The sequence below is a fragment of the Dermacentor albipictus genome, chromosome 8 (assembly GCF_038994185.2).
Source record: "Dermacentor albipictus isolate Rhodes 1998 colony chromosome 8, USDA_Dalb.pri_finalv2, whole genome shotgun sequence".
Classification (NCBI taxonomy): Eukaryota; Metazoa; Arthropoda; class Arachnida; order Ixodida; family Ixodidae; genus Dermacentor; species Dermacentor albipictus.
The window spans coordinates 56,370,352-56,389,439 of NC_091828.1; the positions used below are offsets into that span (position 1 = coordinate 56,370,352).

Here is a 19,088-nt window from a genome sequence, read left to right on the forward strand (position 1 = left end):
CAGAAACGAGTGGATGGTCCTCATTTCCTTGCAGTTTTGAGCAGTGGCTCTAACATTCTGACTTTTTGTTGCTCGACCTTGAAGGTATTATTATCAGGAAATCGCGGCTCCAGTGATGCGATATAGCGGTCCAAATTGTCCGCGCCACACTCCGTCATTAGAAGTGGCATGCGCGAGAGGCAGTAAGCGTAGGTGTGCCTTCGGACTCTTTTAAAAGAAAGAATGAAGTCATATTCCTTTAAACGAAGTGTCCAACGCACAAGCCGGTCTAACAGATCACGGAGCTTAACGAGCCAGCAGAGAAAATGATGGTCTGTCTCCACAGAGAAAAGGCGCCCATACAGGTATCACCGGAAGCGCTGTGCTACGAAAATCACTGGAAGACATCCTTGCTCTGTGATGGTGTAGTTGAGCCCGAACTTACGTAAAGAGCGACCCGCAGAGGCGACGACGTGTTCTTTAGTGTCGACGCCTTGAATAAGGGCAGCGCCAATGCCAACACCACTAGCGCCCTTACGAATTTCTGTTGGATCCGCATGGTCGAAGTGCCGGAGAATGGGATGGGACATCAGAAGAAACTTCAGCTCACGAAACCTACCTTCACATTCAGGAGTCCATTCAAAGGGAACGCCTTCGAGAGGAGGTATGTCAGCGGAGGTATGTCAGGTATGTCAGCAATAACCCAGCGGAAGCACGAGTGAACCCCCAGAAAACTGCGTAGCTCCTTTACATGGCCACGTTGCTTGAAGGCTTTTACAGTAGCAGTCGTCGCTGGATCGAGCCGTATGGCGTCGTCATGCACTAGATGGCCTACAATCAGTGTTTGTTGCTCTCCAAAATTAGATTTGTTCGAGTTGAGCACCAAACACGCTTTTCCCAAGCAGTCTAGCGCAAGATCGAGACGTGCGTTGTGCTCACTGACTGTGTGCCCGAAAATCACTACATCCTCTAGATAGCTCCTGCATGCTTCCCACTTCAAACCATCCAGGTTGCTGTCCGTAAAGCGTTCGAAAGTTGCAGGCGCATTAAAGAGCCCGCAAAGCATCACATCAAACTCAAGAAGTCTATCTGGTGTTACAAATGCTCTTTCCTCCTTGTCTGCCTTGTGAAAAGGAATCCGCCAGTACCTTGACCTCAAGCTGTGGTGTATGCTAGAAGGGGGAAACAATGGTGGCCCCTCTTGCTGCGAAAAGTCAAACAATCGGGCACGTTTTAGCAGAATATTCCGCACTTCATGGCGCTGCTTAGTGCTTAGTCACTTGTTCACCATAGTTAGAATGGAGGAGTGCGCAGCAAGGCATGTATTAACGAAATGGCGCTCATTCGCAGAATCGGGGGCCTCTAAGAATGGCGAGCGACGGCGCTTGATCTTCATGGTAGGCTTGAAATTTAAGACCCTGTGGTAGTATTGCAGGTTCACTGGAACAGTTTGCGGTACATAAGTGAGTGCTTCCCTGAATAACTGACAGCGTGCAATACAGTATCAGTACATTCCTTTTGATGCATCTCAGATGATCGGGCTCCACGGTAGCGTCAAACGTTCCGTCGGTGGTAGGGAAACGGGCGACTGGAACACACGTTGCGGATAACGGAGGAAAAACTTATCGTTGGATACACAAAGCACACTTTCATGATACGGTGGACCTTCCATAAAAGCAATAGAAAAGCTCGAACGTATAGCGTTTTCTCCCGTTCTGCAGTCGACAGTGGCACTACGCAATTTGAAAAAATCAAGGCCCAAGATTACGTCATGCGTAGAATGAGGTAGAACAGTGAGCTCTGCGTTAAATATTTGATCACCCAAGATAATGTCTACATTGCACACGCCGGCAGGATACAAAAACTCACCACTCACTCCATGAAACGCATCGGCACGGTCCCAGCGAAACATTAATTTTCGTCCTAGCAGGCTTTTAAACACAAGATTCATCACTGGAACGGTTGCTTCCGTGTCCGCTTAGGCCATTGATGAAACTGCGTCAATTAATACAGACACCTTATTCTTAAACCTACAAATGTGTTGAGGTATCTCTGTCGACATCGAACATTGTCCAGCAACATTACCTCCAACGCCGGCGCTGACAGGTTTCCCGGAGGGTGCGACGGGCAGCGACGCCGCGGAGAGAGCAACTGACTTACGCGAGGAGCGGGTGGTGGTGTCTGTCTGCGATGGCATGCTCGAGAACGGTTCCGCAGGGGCTCTGGGTGCTGGTGAGGCAAGTTTCCTGGATATGTGTCCGAGGGCGAATACGTTTCGCCCAAGTGCAATGCAGTACCGCTTAGGCATGTCGATCGGTCGAACCTCGGTGGCTGGCGGCAACTGCAGTATCTGGCAATGTGACCGAAGTCGTCATAGTTATAACACTCATGTCAACGACGATCGATGAACTGTTCGTCGAAGTGCTCAGCCGTTGGGGGTCGTGTAGCAAAGCGTAGTAGCTGAACCTGCCACACAGGAGTAACGGTTGGTCTGCGTGCAAATCTGCCTGGGCGAGAGTGTTCTGCAAGTCGGTGTTCAGGCGTAAATGTGCCCTTACGTGGCGATGGAGCGCCTCTGTCGCTGACGTATGTGACACATAGCAACGGTCGCCACGAAACGCAGGCTGCTGCAGGTGCCATGTGTTGTGAATAATAAGCATCAGGTCGATGCATGACGTTGCACGCAAGTACCTGGTGCCGCAGCAATTCTTCACGCACGACCTGCCGCATAATAGACGAAAGATCGGCGGACGAGCTTTCATCGACGCTGGCAACGGCTGCCACATTCTGCAGGCATCCAAATTTTGGCGCAGTGGGACGTGTCTTCAACGCCTCAAACGTACGGCAGTGACGGACTTCATCTGAGACGGAATCAACTTGTACCATCTTATATTAAAATTGTAGACATCAGTAGTTCCTTTGAGGCGATGTCCGACTCGGTCTTCGTCAGGCATCTGTGAATTTACTATTTTGCACAGCTTGAGGATTTCTTCTTGCATGCAGTGCATGTTTCTCCATACGTTTGAGCTCCTTGAGCTAGTGTTATCTCCACGCGTTTGTGTTTGGCGTAGGATTCGCCAAAACACTTCTTAATTTCCTCAACGAAGCGCTCCCACGTTGTTACGGAGTCTTCGTGGTTTTCGTACCACATCAGCGCTGTCTCACTTATGAACAGTTTGACATTTTCAAGCTGAGTGACAGATGCCCGAGGGTTGCAGAGGCTCACCCTTGTGTAGTACGTCAGCCACTCGTCGACGTCCTTGCCCGTTTTCCCACGAATGAGTGTGGTTCAATGTAGTGCTGTCAAGGTCCAACTGGCGCTGACCTTTGAGCACGTAAAAGTAGGCCTGGCATTCGTCCACTTCCGTCATGAGCCTTAAGTACGGTCGTTGGCAAATTACCGGTAAGGCGATGGCTCTGGCGAAGTTCTAGGTGCTGCGACTCCGTGGCACGCAGTGTCGTACCCCGCGCCTCCACTGTGATAGCCTGTCTCCATATCCAATTTCGGTTTCAAATGGTTATGACCGCTCGCGCCACTCAGCGCCCAATGCTGTAAGCGCACCCTGTCATATTTTCTTTCCACTCACTGGAATAAACGCTTTCTTTGTGTGTTACCCGACTAGTGCAGTCCGGCTCTTGTTTTGCCACGGCCATTATGCCTCACGCCGTAGGTCTCTCGTCCATCCGTGCCGTCGAAGCTACCACAAACTGGCGACGAGGTAAACCGTCTTTGTTCCCGGTGCCCAGCATGGCATTCGCACCGCCCATGCTGCCTTTCGTTGCGTTACACGATGCCCCTACGGTACCGTGGTTCACTTGGAAACGTTATTTTTTGCACGTTTCTCCTGGCAACCAAATGCGAGGCACTACAAGACGAGAGGAAGAAAGCCGTATCTAAATATTGTTTTAATGGTGGATGCTTCTCACGTTGGCTTAGGTGCCGTCCTTCAGCAAAAACGTGGAACTGAGCCCCTTACAGTGGATTTTGCATCTCGAACGTCATCTACCGCAGAACGGCGGTACGCCATTGCGAACGGGAAGCGTTGGCTTACCTTTTTGCTTGCAAATATTGTCATGTTTACTTGTGGGGTAGACTGTTCGCAGTACGAACTGATCACCAAGCCTTTGTTATGTCACTGTCTTCAAAGGGTTCCTGGAGCGTCCATTAAGGATTTAAAGGTGGAGTGCAAAGTTGCTGTAATATATTTTCACCATCGAGTACTGCAAAGGTGACCAAAATGTCATCGCGGACGCATTGTCGCGCCTACCTGTTCCTCCCGAATCGGAACCAGCATTAGATGAGGAAATGCTGTCTTCTGTTTCAGCATGTATCACAATGGAAGAGTTCTAAGCACCTACAGAGGCAGATCCAGTTGCCAAGCATTAAAGAAAAAAATTATCAAAGGGTGAATAAATGCTGCGGATATTCCGCCAGAATTACAGGCATATATTGCCCTACAGTCTGAATTATCCTACGTGGATAATCTGCTTCTCCGAGATGAACGTACCTTTCCACCTGCTTCCTTCCGTCAGAAAGTCCTGTCTATTGTTCATGATGGTCATTTAGGCATCACTAAAACAAAGCTCAGACTGAGCGGCATCTACTGGATGCCTCACATCGCTAGAGAAATTGAGGAACTGGTGAGAAACTGTTTTGTGTGTCAACAAGCAGATAAATCTACCAAACCTTCTTTTGCTCAATTACAACTTCTCGAATGGCCGTTATGACCATGGGAAAAAGCTCAGTGCCCTTCCACTATACGAAGAACGATGGCAAGCCAAGCTGTTTATGTGGACCCCTAAATGGCGAACTGCACGCCCGCCTGTCGCCCTCGCATTGCGCAATTTTCAAGATTGGCCCACGCAGGTGCTTAACGCCTGGTTCCCTCCGCCGCGGGTCGGCCCGGTATTGTACAATCTTCGGGATCGGCCCACGTATGGGGAGTGCTTAACGCCTGCTTCAACTCTGCCGCGGGTCGGTCGGGTATTGCACGACCTCCAGGATCGGCCCTGGTATGGGGGTGCTTAACACGTGCTTCCCCACCGCGGGTCGGTCCAGTATTTCACTATCTTTGGTATCGGCCCATGTATGGGAAGTACCTAACACTTGCTTCCCCTGCGCTGCGGGTCGGCCTGGCATTGCACTACCTTCGGTATAGGGCCAAGCGTGGGGAACGCTTAACGCCAGCTTCACCTCGCCGTGGTTCGGCCCAGCTTTGCACTATTTTCGAGATAGGCCCACATATGGCGAGTGCATAACGCCTGCTTCAACTCCGCCGCCTGTCGGTCGGCAATTGCACCATCTTCTGCATCGGCCCACGTATGGAGCGTGCTTAACACCTGCTTCACCTCCGCCGCGGGTCGGTGCGGTATTTCACTATCTTCGGGTTCGCGCCACGTATAGGGAGTACTTAACACCTGCTTCCCCTCCGCCGCGGCTCGGCCTGACATTGCACTACCTTCTGGATAGGCCAACGTATAAGGAGCACTTAACGCCATTTCACCTCCGCGCCGGGTCAGGCCGGTATTGCACTATCTTCAGGATCGGCCCACGTATGGGGAGGGCTTAACGCCTGCTTCATCTCCGCCGCCGGTAGGTCGGCAATTGCACCATCTTCTGGATCGGTCCACGTATGGGAAGTGCTTAACACCTGGTTAACCTCCGCCGTGGGTCTGTCCGGTATTTCACTATCTTCGGGATTGGCCCAGATATGGAAAGTTTTGGATTACCACGCCAGTAACGGCACGAAAATGTTCTCGGACGGTAGAGGTATACAGCCTTGCTGAAAAATTAGCCATAGACATATTAGGTCCTTTTGATCGGATTCCACAGTAAGCACATTTTGTTTTAGTCATCGTTGACTATCATTCCAAGTGCCCCGATGTTGATTTTATGACTTCAATCAGGTCCGAAGCCATCATGCGCACGCTTATTTCAATAGTCAGTAAAGAAGGATTTCCTGATGCTATAGTGTCTACGAATGGACCGTAGTTGGTTTCTGTAGAATTTGAGAACTTCCTGAGGGAGATAGGCATTAAGCATTTCTTGTTTTCTCTTTACTATGCACAGTCCGATGGCCAGGTAGAAAGATTTACCCATGTCCTCATAGAATTCACACAAATTTCTATTTTGGAACAGCAAGACCTCAGGCTTGCAATCTTAGAATATTTGGCAATTTACAGGTTTACTCCACATATGACTACCGGTGTCTATCCAGTCGTCAACTGAGAACTCGTCTTGACGTCGCAAACATGCCTACAAATCCTCCTGAGTTTTCTTCTCCGAAGTTGCGCCCAGAAGCGCAAAGTCGAGTACGTCAAAAACACGAAAATACCAAAAAGTATGTAGATAGTCGTCGCGCAACCAAATGTCCTCAGTTTCAACCAGCGGATCTTGTCAGAGTACGTAACTCACAAATATGTGGTTCTAACTACTACTGTCCGTTCAAGATATATCGCAAAGTACGTCGGAGTACTTTGCAACTTGAAAATGGCTTGCGTTAGAATCCTTCTAAACTGGTGAAATACCCTGTACGACTGATGAAAGGAGTCATCTCAATGACAAATCATCCTTTGATGATAGTTTTCCGCCATTTTTTCCAGTTCCTACTGGTACCAGTTTTCCTGCTGCGTCCACTTATTACAGCCGCCTGTTTCACCCCCGCGACTGTGTTCACCCCATGCAGAAGGATCTCCTGAGCTTCCGTACAACAATCCTTCCCAAGACACGGCTCCTGCAGGCAATCAGGACACCGAAACACATTCCAGTTCCTGTACGACTAATGATTCCTCTGGTCCTAGTCCACAACCAGAAGCAGTTCTCTGTAGACGTACACGTCTTAGACAACCCCCATTATGGTTGAAGGATTATGTTACCAAGTAGCTTTACTACCTTGCTTTATCATCTACAGAGGTTTCAATCCTCCCATGTGAATCCGACTCTTACGCCAAAAATGTGTTTCCTTACATGTTTGTTAGGTAAATAGTACAAAAGTAGGACCATTCAAAAGGGAGGATTTCTGGCAGCATGAAGGTGCAATGTGCACATATCCAAGTTACTCTGCGTGAACTGCTATACTGCATGTTACTTGCAGATTAAACAATAGATCCTAGTGGTAGGAACATCTTTAAAAAATCATTTTGTTACTTGGGTTCTTTAGAATCACCGCAGTGTTAGATACGGGACCTTTTTCTGAGCCCCCTTCGAGTTCCCCAGACCACATCGAATCGCACCACAGCGAATTGAGAAGCGCAGAAACACGGATGCCTCATTCCAGAGGTGCGCACGTGCAAACAAGTTGAAGGCCTCCACTTCGTATGCCGCCGGTGGAGCTATTCAATGCTTGACTCTTCCAGAAAGCGAGGGGATAGCCCGGCAGTATTGGAAGTAAAGTGGATCCCGAAGCAAGACGGCTGTAATGCGCCGTGACAACCGGACGGCTGTGATGTACCTGGAAGGCCTGGCAGCGTAGCCCCCATCCGCCTTTGAAGAGGGCATTTGCAAGCCAGTGAGGCCATACCACCGGGAGTAGGGGGGCCCTCGGACAATTGGGGCCCAAGCGTCCCCCCCGTCCGCCTTTGAAGAGCGCATTGCAACGCAGCAAGGCAAGCCCGCAGGGAGCCGCCGGGTGTGACACCACCGCACGGCCGCCTACCATTGGCCGAAAATGGCGTCATCTGAGCGGACTCTCCCATTGGCCGAACATGACGCGTCTACCAACATCGAAGGGCTTAAAAGGGAGACCGGGAGCAGCAGAAGAGGATTCCAGATTTCCCCAGAGCATTCGTAGAGCATTCCCTGATTCACCTCTGTCGAACTTCTTGCCGCGGGCCGCAGCGTCCGAATTGCTGCCGGCCCGTAATGACTGTACGACTGTTCATTGACGTCTCACTGTAATTAATGTAAAATAAACCTCCCAAGTGTTTCATCCCGAAGTCCGTCCTCAACTCCTACAACTGTTTGGCAGCGGTGAGATCGCCCTCAAATGCATCAGCAGATGAGATACCTTACATTTCTTGCAGCGTAAACGTGCAGTACGCGTACCTTCACTACGGTGGTTGCCGTCATACGAATTCGCCTTTTGATGCCAAAAAGTATTTTGCATATTGCTTAGGTCCTATGGTATCGTCACTTGGGGGGGATCCTCAAAATTCTTGCAATGTAAGCGTGCCTTATACGCACATTCTTCAATCCATGACGGAAACAGCCGTCTCGACTGAGGCTCAGAGCGGTTGAGCTACCCATCTGTGTTGACCAAAGGGACACACGGAAGTTTGTCTTTTCAGTTTCTTGTGCTTAGTGCACTCTTATTATGTGTGACCCCCGATAATGTTGAGGCGTCAACCCCACTACGCTGGTAATAATGTCCCAGTATAGTTTTTAATGCGCCAATTCATAGACCCTTCACTGTAATATGGGTGGTAGATTAAAAACATAATGACATGAGGACAACATATAAAGGAACGTTTGAGTATCGTGTATAGTCTTGCTAAATTCTGCTGAATAGAGATTATCAAGAAAACATCACGAAAGCGTGAAAGGAGAAGCGGGGCATAAAAAAGGTCCACATTGTTAATGGGAAAAGCCGGTCATCTATAGCACTCAACTTCATAACGAAGAAAAACTTTTACCTTTAGCTCGGCCACAAGACGAGCACGTGGTATAAGCTCTTGAATGGTCCTTACTTGCGGTGGCAACCTTATCCCCAGTATTCGTAGAAAATCTACAACCCATTTTTGACAGTTGTTGTCTATCTTGTTGTACCGTCCTGGTCGTGAAATGGTGTCGTAAGCTGCTGAGATGTCGATGAAATTAAGCTTGTAAACGCCGAGTGGCAGCTGAAAGAAATTTTTGCTTCAGTTCAATTATTGCGTGATCGGAAAGCGTTAATGAGCTCATACTTCTATTAAAGTTTTTGCTGGAGTACGGCGATTCAGAAAATTTGCTCTCTGCTATGCGTAGAGAGAGACAGAAGGCAGGAAAGAAAGGCAGGGACGTTAACCAGACCTTGTCCAGTTTGGTACCCTACACGTCGGGAGGGTGAGGTGGAGTAAAAGAAAGAGAGAGAGAGAAGACACGAGTCTTTATCGCACTTTCACATGTACTAATCCAAGTGCTACACATCTAAAGTCTGGCACTGAAGTTTGTCGCCTTTAGCTTGTTAGGAAGAGCTCTAGTGGCTTTCTTGGCGCAGGCCAGCCCCACAAAACCTTTGCTTAGGTAAATGTATCATCGTCGAGTTGATTCAAGCAATACTGGATAGTAGCGTTGTTTATCGAAGCGATAACAGTGGAACAAAGGAGAGACGATGGTCTCTTCGCACTTGCTCTTAGCACACCTGGGTGAGTCCACCATTCCAATTCGATAGTTATACGAGTTGGTGAAGGTTACTTCGACCCACAGCCGATAAATCAATGTCGCATCACGTGATGAAAGGGAAATCGCAGTTTAAGTGATGGGTCGAGGCATTAGAATAATGGTTCTGCGGACTATTCCTGTAACTCGACGTGATATTAGACAGTTTTAGTACTGCGTACGTAGCGTACGCAACGGCGTTGCGTACGTAAGATCGCTGCGTTCTGCAAGCTGCGCATGTGCAGAACGCAACACAAACGCTACGAGATGCGTACGCGGCCGCTGCGTACGCACGCATCCGATTCTTGCGTGCGTACGTAGGGAGCCTTGCGGGCTGCTCTCGTGGTTCTCGTTCGTTCGGGAGAGCGCGAGACAAGAGTTTAAAGCAAGTGTTTGGTCTTTATTTTTCTCTATGTGATTCGTGCATTTCATCCGCATTAAAAGTAGAGTCTCTTAAAGGCCTAAATATAGTTCGACGAAGCGGGAACGCGCCCACACGTTACATCACCTTAGTCAGATCAACAGCGTCTAGTTTGGCCGACGGTTCGATGTACTGGTGGACACGGCCAATGCGCTCCGACGCGCCCGGCGTCTAACGCTCGCCCTCTTACGTACGTAGGCATTTCGCAGTACTAAAAGCCCCAACGCGACACGCGCTCCTACATTCCGCAAAGCCCTTGCGTGCTGCGTACGTATCATCATGACGCAGTACTAAAACTGTCTATTATGCGCGATATTGCGAACTCCTATGCGCAGAATACAAATCACAGTTGCGACATAGCCCCACTATTACTTTCGCTGCTGGTAGGATTTCATGGTTGGCCGTTATTATTTGTGTCTGTAAACTGGCCTAACGTTTTTCACAATTTCTACGGTATATAATTGTGGCCAGGAGAACAAGTATTCGGGAAGTACCACTGTTAAACATGAATAGGAGCCACTGAAACAGACGAAAGCACGTTTAGAATTTAGAAACAATATCTATAATTTTTTTAGACAGGGCAATATTTGTCTGGCTTGTACACAGGATGCTACATATTTGTCAATATTACACGTCTTCGCAATTTCCCTTGTGTTTTCATCGAGATGCCTGCGCACTGCTACAGTATTATCAATATAGGAAATATATACACATTCTAAGCATTAAATCATGTCATAACAATGAACCGGGATCTTGTGTAGGCGAGCCAAGTATCAACCTCTCTATGAAAGAAATATTCTTTCATGATATGGCGTAGCCTTCAATCTACAGTTATTAGTCTGTCTTTATAGATACTCGGTTAGGGCGACTAGAAGCACTCAAAAACGCAGAATAGCTGTTCAAGAAATTAGCCCGTGTGCAGAAATATTTAGCCCGTGGAGCCGTCATAAATATAAATGCCACTAACACCACACTTAGTGAAAATAGGAGCACCAATATAGAAAATCAGTATGTGAAGTGAACTACGTGTGGATCAAATAAACGTTTTGTAATAAAATTCTAAACAAGTGTTCGCATATGTAACACTGCCATATAGAGTATGTTTCTTAATTTACCAGAAAGCTCTACGTAAAGCCAAGTTTATGATATGTCAAAACATATCCTATGCGTAACGGGTAGTGACATTTCAGCGTTTGCTCATCATGAAGTAATGTTGCAAGGAATCAACAGTCCCACTTTTGTTGTTTTCATTTTTCATACGTGGTTCGTAATACATTTTCCCCGTGATCCCACAGCACTAATTGAGGCATTTTGTTTATGTTTGCTAAAACTAAGGGTCAGGTTTTAAGTGATGTTTAGGCAAAGTTGTAAATGGGTGGGTAAATGCGGCGGTTTTTCATAAATTATTTGTACATGCGCTCCTGAGCACTATTGTCCGTTTTAGGAGGAATGACCAATTTAGCTTTTAACGCGAGAGCGTTAAGGAGCTCAGGTCGCAGAAAAGCCGGTGTCGTCGGTGTCAGCGGCGTTGGCCGTGAGCGATAAATCCCAGAAGGCACTTCATAAATACAAAACATCTTGCAGGATGGGCTGGTGGGAATCGAACCAGGGTCTCCGGAGTGCGAGACGGAGACGCTACCACTCAGACGCGAGTTCGTTCCTTCAAAACGGTACAAAATCACCTCTAGTGAATGCGGTGTTGAAACGTACCGTAGAAAGTTATACTGTGGTGTATATCGGTAATTATGACCATGTAACTTAAGAAGTCGCAGTTTCACGAGTAGCGAAGTACGTTTCCACTAAATTTCTTCTGCGCTCTGCGCACACGCAGAGCCATCTTGCAGCAAACACAGTTGACCCCCTCCTCTTAATGTACGGCGCTGCCCCGACACGTGGCGCGCCACTCGCCCCATGACCGCGTCCGCCTTCATGGCGCGTCGGGGCCCAGCTATCTCGGCCGATCGCGACGTTTGGCTGGCGTAGCGCGTTTAAGTAGGCGGTACGAACGAGATGCGATAACGCTATCGCGTTCTACTCTTGAAGGCGAAGCTTAAGCGTCCTCCATTTTTCTTGCGCAGGCCGCACTATAAATGCTAGCAAGCCTAAATTGAAGTAAAATTAGGGGAGTCCGAGGAAAAAACTGCGTGCGGGCCTACACGCATGTGGAACAAATAAAGTCGTTGCAAAAAGTTTCTTCAAGAAGTTCTCAAAAGTAATATGGCCGTTGTAAGCTATGGCTTAGCTCGCTATACAATTTCGACAGTGTTTGCAATGATCTATCGCCTTCATCCTGTATACAAAGAGATTAGGGCTTAGAAAACACTGCCACTTGCAACCACGTGCGCTATTTAATGGATGTATGGCTTTTACTGGCGCAAAAGGTCAGCTATGGCCAAAGAGCGCCATGACATATGGTAATGAATTGTGTAAGTGATGCAATGGTCACATTGAGGTGGAAAGGTGGATGTATTGCGGCAACAAGGAGGCTTAAAAACGGGTCCCTGTAGGCGCGTAAAATATACAAATATAAAAATAATGACAATGACTCATAATAAAAGGGCCTAAATGTTTCGTTATGAAAAGGTGATATAAATAATAGGATGTGCACAAGCACTTCTGCATTCATAGGGCTCTTGAAATGAAACAAGAGCTCAGAGGCACGTGCTCTAAATAGCTACGTGCGTGTAGCTATAGCCTCCAAGGCGAGGTTGTGCTAGACAGGACCCGGAAAAATGACTTAATATTAACTTCATTTATAGAACTGAAAACTGCTTTTACCTTAAAAAGCGGTTCATTACTAAGAAAAAAAAAATGCTAGGTGAAATGGAATACATTGAGGATACGCAGAATGAAAGTAATTTTTGCGTTGATTTTCAATTTTCCTGTAGTGTACGAAGACATGGAGAACTGTGAGGCTGTCGCCACACTTTGTACACGAGGGAGGGTCACTTCTAGGCAGTATATGAGAGGGGGTGCCGAAGGTGTGACCCATTCTCAATCAACAAAAAAGCACTTCCTGGTATCGTGTTGTTTTCTCCGGTATACAATTGCTTAACTTTGGTTTGATCAAGTGCAGTTTATTGTATACCTCGTAATCCCACTGTTTCTGCATGTACTTCTTGAGCTTGTGACGTAAGTATGGTTTATGGTCCGTGGCTAGAGTAGGTATGTTTTTGTCACTTTCGCTAAAAACTACTGAAATACCGTTCTTGTCGTCAGTTTCGTTGTCTTTTATGCCACTGTGACCAGGCGCCCAGCAAAGTATGATGATTGTATTGTCGTTATAAGCAAAGCATAGCAATGCATCTAGTTGGTTAAAAACATTTTTCTTAGATTTTCGAAGACTCATTAGGGCTCGCACTATACTCAATGAGTTCGTAAACACAATAGCGCTAGTGAGATTTGTCTGTTTAATATGTTTGACTGCAGACAGGATCGCGTATGCTTCCGCCCTTAATATACTGGCATATGGATTCAGTGTGCCGGATATTAAAAACGATGCTCCTAGAGCTGCGTAAGCAACACCATGAGAGGACTTCGAAGCATCTGCATAAAATTCAGCACAGCAATGCATCTACTTAAGCCCAAGAAACTGCGGATGTATATGGTCTCAGAAGCTCGTTTTGATATTCCTGAGGAAGCGATGTCACACTGGATAGTGTGCCACTACCAAGGTGGTGGAAGCTGAGCGGGAGCCTTTGGGACATTCTCTAAAAGAGGGACGCCTGTTTATTCTGATAGCGCTTCCAACCGGAAGGACGGAGGAGGCCTAGTGGCTGGGTGGTTACGGAACAACCTGGCTACGGACAAGTCATGAATAATTGAACGGCATGGATTTAAAATTAAATTATGAGGTTTTCCGTGCCTAAACCACTATCTGATTATGAGCCACGCCGTAGTGGAGGACACCGGAAATTTGGAACACCTGGGGTTTTTTAACGTGCACCCAAATCTAAGTACATGGGTGTTTTCGCATTTCGCCCCCATCGAAATGCGACCGCCGTGGCCGGGATTCGATCCCGCGACCTCGTGCACAGAAGCCCAATACCATAGCCACTGAGCAACCACGGCGGGTAACGGCATGTATGATCTACAGCTGATTTTACCTTCAAGGCATACGAAAAACTTAAATATGTTTTTTTTTAATTATAAAGCCATTCGTTAGATTCAACGTAAAGACTTAGCACAACGCTAGTCCTGAAGGCGCCTGTAGCCAGGCGGATGCCTGAGTGGTGGATAGGGTCTAGCATTTTAAGAGCATTAGGCGTAGCAGAGTTATAGAGTATTGCTCGGTAGTCAAGGCGTGATAATAGACTTTTATGCAAGCTTATAGGGCATCTCTTGTCGCTTGCCCTTCAGTAGATTCTGTAGCTTCAGTAGATTCATAATCGCAAAGCATTTTGCTTTAAGATACTTTAGGTGCGGGATAAAAGTTAACTTGCAGTCTAAGATGATACCTAAAAATTTGTGTTCACGGCTCACAAATGGCCGTTGTCCATTGAGATCTACTACTGGGCCCGCCAGTATACCTCTCTTTTTACAGAACAACACGCACATACTTTATGAGCGTTCAGTTTAAAACCGTTTTCGTTCGCCCAATCAGACAATTTATTTAAGCCAGGCTGTACTTGTCGCTCGCAGATACTTAAATTACATTATTTTTAATCTATCTGGATGGCATCCACATATACAGAATAAAACATAGTACGTTGTATAACAGTGCGGGGCGAATTCATTCTGACAATAAAAGGAATGCAGCTCAGCACACCACCTTGTGGAACACCAACCTCTTGCGTAAACGGACGAGACAGAACGTTACCAACCCTGACACAAAACGTGCGATGGGAGAAACACCTCTGAATCACATTCAGTAAGTTGCCTCAGACTCCCATTCCAAGCAGATCATGGAAGATTTCGAAACGCCCTGTCGTACGCATTTTTCATATCTAAGAATACTGACAAAAATACTGTTTCTGGACAAAACCTCCATGAATTTGTTTCTCAATACCTATTAAATGGTCAGTGGTGGATCGTTCCTTGGTATGGGTCAAGTAGTTCGTATGATTCTAGAAAAGGTAGTAGGCGGCGGTTTATCAATTGTGCGAGGACTTTGCAGAGGCGGCTTGTTAGTGCTATAAGCCGGTTACTCGAAGCAGATGACGAATCCTAGCCTACATTCAGAATAGTAATTATGATTGGCCTGTTTCCAGGCAGACAGGATCTCGCCAGAAGGCCATACAGCGTTGTGGAGAGAAAGAAGGGTTTCTTGTGCTTCAAAGGGTAGGTGTTTCAACATTTAAGTATTGGTAATGTAATGGTGAATTCATGTAAGTCATGTAAGTGGTAATGTGGGGTATGTCAAGCGAGCAGATGGTGATAAGTTTGTTTAGGAGAACAACTCGGACCGCCACTGCTTCAAGGGGCGTTTGTAGCTGTAAACGTTCACATGCTATATCTTTATGAATTACAATGGCAACACCGCCTGATGATGCGAGAACATCATCGCGATCTTTGCGAAACGTAACATACTGTCGGAGAAAGTTTGTGTTCCGATTTTAATTGCGTTTCCTGTAAACACAACACTCTTGGATTGTGTTCGTGGATAAGTTCATGCACATCATCAAGGTTTCTAAGACCTCTGACGTTCCATTGAATAATTTTTGTATCCATACTGAAACTACATTGGCGCTGTGTGTACAAAAAAATTGGAGGACGCTCAAGCTTCCCCTTCAAGAGTGGAAAGCGAGAGCGTTCCCGTCGACCCGCCAAGGGGTGTAAGACAATGCGCTACGGCGCAGCGATCACTTACGAGGCGCCCCGCATCGGAATTTGCACCCACCAATCACGCGGTGAGCGTCTAGCAACGCAGCGTTCGGTGCAGCAACGAAACGTGCGCCTGAACAAGCGGAACGAACAAAAGAACTCGGTGACTCGGAGGGGGAACGATCTACGCGAGCCAAACGTCGTGATCGGCACGGACAGCCGGGCTGCGACGCGCCTCGCACCGGTCCCCGCACAGCCGCAATGCGCGCGTGGTGCGCCACCTGTCGGGGCAGCACCATGCATTGCGGGGAGGGAGTCTTCTGTGTTTTCCTGAAGATGGCTCTGCGTGTGCTGAAAGCGCAGAAGAAATGCAGCTGAAACCTACTTCGCTGCGCGTTTAACTACGACTTCTGTAATTTACATGCTCATAATTACCAGTATACACAGCGGTATAACTTTCTACGGCACGTTTGTAAGGCAACACTGCATTAACTAGAGCCGTTTTTGTCCGACTTTGAATGATCGAACTCATGACTGAGTGGTAGCGTGTCCGTCTGAGACTCCGGAGACCCTGGTTTGATTCCCACCCAGCCCATCTTGCAAGTTGTTTTTATTTATGAATTGCCTTCCGGTATTTTTCGCTTACGGCCAACGCCGCTGACGCCGACACCGGCTTTTCTGCGACACGAGCTCCTTAACGCTGTCGCGTTAAAACGTAAGTGTTGCGTTAGATTACAGAGCTTTTTCGAGGCCCTGTAACGCCGGGTTTTTCCTTTCTGGAGTGGTCGAGGGAGCCTCGCCACTCCTCAGGCGCTTGGTATGCCATCAGGATAGGCGTAGTGTCCATTGCCTCTTGTCAGGCGCCGGACACGCGCTCTTGCGAGCGGCAATATCCGCGAGAGAGTCCCGCCTTGGAGGGCGAGGCCCCGACGCCCACGAGCTCGGTGGTCAATGGGGCTGCCTTTGGGTTTCAGCTGCGCCTGCTGTTGCCGGCGCCAGCAGGGGCCGGGCAGCTCGGTCCTGCTGGATCTCTACGCGTAGCGCAGGTGGCTGCAGACGACTTTTGTGGTGCCGGCAACCTAAGGGTAGCGTGACCTTTTTGCTGGTTGAGTGGAGTAAGCTTACGTACTTTCACCCTAGGGGCAGGAGCCAAAAGTGCCAGCTCGCTGCGCGCGGGCTGGGCTCCTGGCATTGGCCGCTGCGACGCTGCCGCCCGACGCGGCGCATCAGCATAAGGTGTGCTGTGGAAAGGTGAGCAGCTCTTCCTGGGTTCCCCAAAAGAAATATTTTCTGTGACTTTGAGGATGATTATGTCTTTTTCTTTCTTCTAGTTCGGACAGGAGCGTGAGTAGGCTGGGCGGTCACCACTGCAGTTCACACAGTGAGGTGTGCAACTACAGTTGTCGGAGGGGTGGCCCTGGACTCCACACTTTGCACATTTTATTTGACCACGACAGCTCTGCGAACCATGGCCGAACCTTTGGCATTGGAAATATCATCTATCGTTGGGGTTATATGGTCGGAAAATTAACTTAATCTATCCAGTTTCAATGGTTTCCGGCAGAACGCCTGATGCAAATGTTAGGACAATATGTTTGGTGGGGATTTCTTTGTTGTCCCGTGTAAAGATAATACGTTTTACATTGGTGACATTTTGATCTTTCCTCTGTTCCAGAAGTTCAGCTTCTGATAATTCCTCGAGGTCTGCTTCTGATACGACTTCGCGTGAGCTATTCATTGATCGGTGTGGTGTGACAGAAATTGGTGCGTTCCAAACGTTACAAGACTGCCTTGCTTCTTGTATTGATGTTTCGGAGGCATCTCAAGAAGAAGGTCTACACTAGCCGCTTTCAGACACAATGGCTCGAAAAGTTGTGTCCATATTGTTTGATGTGTTCTTTAGTGTAGAGACACACAGAAGGACGCAGCTGTTCGAGCCATTGTGTCTGAAAACGGCACCTGGCAAAAATGTATAGCATTGTATCTTGATAAAACGCTCAACATGTTGCCTATTAAGGACCCGTTTCTTGTAAAAAAACTGGTGTGGTATTGGATTACTTCAGGTCGTCAACACACAAGAATATTCAGGCCTTCTATGTAGACATACAAGAATTACAAGATCGCCCTCGGCCTACCGGAGTCCACAAGCACTGCTCGTCTGCTACAGCTGGGGGTATACAACACGCTTGAGGAAATTGTGGATGCGCAAAGAACCTCTCAACTCGAACGCATGTCTCTGACAGCCACGGGCCGCTACATCCTGCAGAAACTCGGCTTCAACTACCACGTCCAACACGGTCAGAAACAGGTCATTCCACCTGACCTCAGCGACACGCTGATTGTCGCCCCTATACCTCGAAACATGCACCCCGAATTTAATCGGGGCCGACGCCAGGCCCGTGCCAAGGCACTGCTGCGCTCCTTGGGTGGAAAGAGGACTACGCGCTTTGTAGACGCCGCAAAATACACACGAGAACACCGGTTCACGGCGGTAGTCGTAGACGTTGGCTCCCGGCTTACGCACGCGTGTAGTGTCGCAACAGAATACCCCGAAACAGCAGAAGAGGTAGCAATTGCGCTTGCGCTTACCGACCCCCTCTGCGAGGTAGTTTTTAGCGACTGACAATCCGCAGTTCGCAACAACGCGCGGGGGCGCATTTCCTCCAAAGCTCTCCAGATTCTAAGGAAAGCTGGTCGACAGCACTTCGATAACACCGCCATCATATGGTTTCCAGCGCACGTCGCCACCCCCACCGATGAGGGCCTCATTAACTTGAACGAGGTAGCACACCGCTCTGCGCGAGAACTGACCCGCCGCGCAGAATCGGAGACCGCCTCTTCGAGTTCAGAACTGCTGGCTCAAAACACGCGAGAACGCCTGGTCAGGTACAATGACATCACCAAGCACTACCAGCTAGGCAGGCGGTTGTTGCCCCCACCTCACCCCATGCTGAAACGTCGCCAGGCAGTCATCTGGCGACAATTGCAAACACAAACCTTCCCCAGTCCGGTGCGATTGCAGCACATTTTCCCCGCGCAATACCCGACTGCTCTTTGCAAATTATGTCAGGAGACTAGAGCGACGCTGTCACAGATGTTGTGGGAGTGTCGGGTTACATCAGCTACAATGGCAGTAGCTCCGGAGGCTCTTGCGTCGAAGTGGGCCGCCGCTCTGCGCAGCTCCAACCTCAAGACACAAGAGTGGGCTGTCCAGCAAGCGCGAGAGGCGTCGACGAGGCAAGGCCTCGAAGTCCCCTCATGGGAGACCTGAGCCCGGGTCGTCAAATTTGCCGGATTCGGAATAAAGTTGTGTCCATCCATTATGTAGACATAACAGACCTGTTTTATTCCTTACCGTATTCAGGTTTGCTCTCTAGTGTTCAGTGTTCTATTGGCGCCTTTGGAAAACGTTGCCTTCATGAACGCCACAGGGATGTCAAATGACGGTTTCTTAGAACTTAGTTTTTATCTTCGGTCTTGTTTTATTCTAGCGGAAGGACAGCCTTGTATAGAGAAAGAGAAAATTTGCCTCGGATCGTGAATAGCTCCCATTCTTAGCGAGATATTCTT

At 48.2% G+C, this 19,088-nt stretch overlaps 1 protein-coding gene across 2 annotated transcripts in view; it reads right to left on the reverse strand.

Moving 5' to 3' along the window:
- LOC139048792 (uncharacterized) overlaps window positions 1-19,088 on the reverse strand; it is a 119,547-nt gene that overhangs the window by 80,208 nt on the left and 20,251 nt on the right. For both annotated transcript variants that reach the window (XR_011507948.1, XM_070523446.1), the window contains one exon: window positions 8,611-8,817. The gene's annotated coding sequence lies outside the window, so the exon portion shown is untranslated. The remainder of the gene's footprint in view (window positions 1-8,610; window positions 8,818-19,088) is intronic.